Consider the following 3,320-nt stretch of genomic DNA (forward strand, 5'->3'; position numbering starts at 1 on the left):
GTTCTGGTGCAGAGATATATGATTTGATACTTGGATGCTAGGGTAACCTCATCTTGTTGCTAGGCAGTTACCAATGTGATACTCAAAAGGCTCCTTGCTACCCTGAATCGTATGAATGAAACTGGAAGTCTCTATGATGTTCTGGTGCAGAGATATATGATTTGTTACTTGGTTACTAGGGTAACACCATATGGTTGCTAGGCAGTTACCAAGGTGATACTCAAAAGGCTCCATGCTACCCTGAGTCAAATGAAATTAACAGGAAGTGTCTACAATGTTCTAGTGCAGAGATATTAGATTTGTTACTTGGTTGCTACGGTAACACCATACGGTTGCTAGGCAGTTACCAAGGTGATTCTCAAAAGGCTCCTTTCTACACTGAGTCAAATGAAAGAAACCTGAATTTTCTATGATGTTCTGTTGCAGCAATATGTGATTTGTTACTTGGTTGCTTGGATAACCACATCTGGTTGCTAGGCAGTTACCAAGGTGATACTCAAAAGGCTCCGTGCTACCCTGAGTCCAATAAACGAAACAAGAAGGCTTTACGTTGTTCTTGTGCAGAGATATGTGATTTGTTACTTGGTTGCTAGGTAACCTCATCTGGTTGCTAGGCAGTTACCAAGGTGATGCTCAAAAGGCTCCATGCTACCCTGAGTCCAATGAATGAAACCATATGTCTCTACGTTGTTCTGGTGCAGAGATATGTGATTTATTACTTGGTTGCTAGGGTAACCCCATGTAGTTGCTCAAAGGCTCCATGCTACCTTGAGTCAAATGAAATAAACCGAAGTTTCTATGATGTTCCAGTGCAGAGATATGTGATTTGTTACTTGGATGCTAGGGTAAACTCATCTTGTTGCTAGGCAGTTACCAAGGTGATACTTAAAAGGCTCCTTGCTACCCTGAGTCAAATTAAAGAAACCCAAAGTCTCTATGATGTTCTTGTGCAGATATATATGTTTTGTTATTTGGTTGCTAGGTTTAGCTCATTTAGTTGCTAGGCAGTTTCCAGGATGATACTAACAAGTCTGCTTGCTGGCCTGAGTCATACGAGCCAACTATGAAGTCTCTAAGATATTCTGATCTGGAGATATCCATCTAAGCTAATTTTAATGGAAGTCAATGGGTTTTGGTTGCTAGGGTGCATTAAATGGTTAGTAGGGTGTCGATAAGTCCATCATGATATTTAAAGGCTCCTTGCTGGTCTGACTCAAATAAGCCAAAGTTGAAGTCTCTACAATGTTGTGGTGCAGAGATATGTGTTTTCTATACAGTTGCTAGGGTAAGTCCATCTGGTTGCTAGGAAGTTGCCAGGGAATTTGCCAAGCTGCTTGCTGGACTGAGTGTTATGAGATAAATCTGAAGGCTCTATGACATTCTGATCAGGAGATATCCTTCTAAACCATTTTGAATGGCAGTCAATGTGTTTTAGTTGCTAGGGTGCACTAAATGTTGCTAGGTTGTATGCAGTTGCTAGGGTGTTAAAGTGCTGCTACACAAAACAAACTCCAGCCGCTAGGCGGAACCAGCACAAAAAGAAACAAAGAAGGTGCTCAGCTTCCTCGGACAATCAAGTGTATGTACGGCCAGACGAGCTCACTCGGGGGCCACATGAGAAACATCAACACAGCCCATTGCCTCCATGAAGGACATTGCTTGTTGTGGGCATGTAAATAATTTGTGACCATCCTTAGTATCTTTTCTCAACTTGGTTGCGAACATCAAAGCAAAAGCGATCTTCCATTTGATGTTAGAGTTTCTTGCATTCCTTGAAACGATCATGTTTCTCTCTTGTCGAATTCGCCAAGTCTGGGAACAAGAAAATGTTTTGATTCTTCCAAGAAAGCTTTCCTTTGCTCCTCACCTCACATAACACAAGATCTTTATTGGATGATCTCAGAAATTTGGCCAGAATTGATGCCGCCTGTCTCCCTCAGCGGATCTGCGATCTGAGACTCTGTGAGCTTGCTCGATTTCCAGCTTGTGGCCTGTTATGTCGTGCAGACTCGGGAAGAGCTTGTCTAGGAATTTTACCATATCTCTGCCTTCCTCATGCTCAGGAATTCCAACAATTCGGATGTTATTTCGCCTACTACGGTTCTCCAAATCTTCCAGTTTTTCAAAAACCCGTTCCAAATCTATCTCGGTCACCTAGGATTTGCAGATAATTCCCTCTCCGATGACTCCAGATAATCGATCCATATCTCGATGTCCGACAATCTTGTAACCAACTCAGAGAATTTAGTTTCCATCGCAGTAATCGATCGACATATTACAGCAAGATCCTTTAAGTCGACAACAACTTTCGTCAGTATTACAGACATGTTGGACATTTGACGCTGTATTTCTCCCACCGCACCATCCAAACCGAGTCCCTGGTCTGCAGGCCTGTCAGAGGTTTCAGCTTGAGTACGTAAGTGTCTTTTAATATCTCCAGAGCCCAAGGATTTTGACTTCTTTGCCATGTTGACTTCATAGAACAATTATGTAGCAGGATGTGTCGAATCGTACCGGTTTATGACATAAAAATAATTAAAAACTAGCAAAGTGGCCAGAGCTCATCGTTTACACATCCACTCCTTGCATGGCGTCACGTGACATTTCATATTCTTAAAATAAAGTAGTGATCCTAACTGACCTAAGACAACGAATGTTTTCTACGATTAAATGTCAGGAATTGTGAAAAGCTGAGTTTAAATGTATTTGGCTAAGGTGTATGTAAACTTCTGACTTCAATCTCTATATATAATTTAAATGGACAGTTCACCCAAAAATGAAAATTCTCTCATCATTTACTCACACTCATGGCAAGTTCAATCTTCGTTTCATCAGACCAGAGAATCTTGTCACTGTGGAGAGGCTTCCATCTGGCCACTCTGCCATAAAGCCCAGATCGGTGGAGTGTTGCAGTAATGGTTGACCATCGGGTTCTTAGTCACCTCTCTTACCAAGGCCCTTCTCCCCTGATTGCTCAGCTCTAGGAAGAGTCCTGGTTGTTCCAAACTTCTTCCATTAAAGAATTATGGAGGCCACTGTGCTCTTGAGAACCTTCAATGCAGCCTAAATTTTTTTGCATTCTTCCCCAGATCTGTGCTTCGACACAATCCTGTCTTGGAGCTCTGTAGGCAGTTCCTTTGACCTCATGGCTTGATTTTTGCTCTGATATGCATTGTCAGGTGAGACAACATATAGACAGGTGTGTGCCTTTCCAAATCATGTCCAATCAATTGAATTTGCCACCGGTGGACTCCAATCAAAGTGTAGAAACATCTCAAAGATGATACAGAGAAATGGGATGCACCTGAGCTAAATTTAAA

The sequence above is a fragment of the Myxocyprinus asiaticus genome, chromosome 41 (genome assembly GCF_019703515.2).
Source record: "Myxocyprinus asiaticus isolate MX2 ecotype Aquarium Trade chromosome 41, UBuf_Myxa_2, whole genome shotgun sequence".
NCBI classification, from domain to species: Eukaryota; Metazoa; Chordata; class Actinopteri; order Cypriniformes; family Catostomidae; genus Myxocyprinus; species Myxocyprinus asiaticus.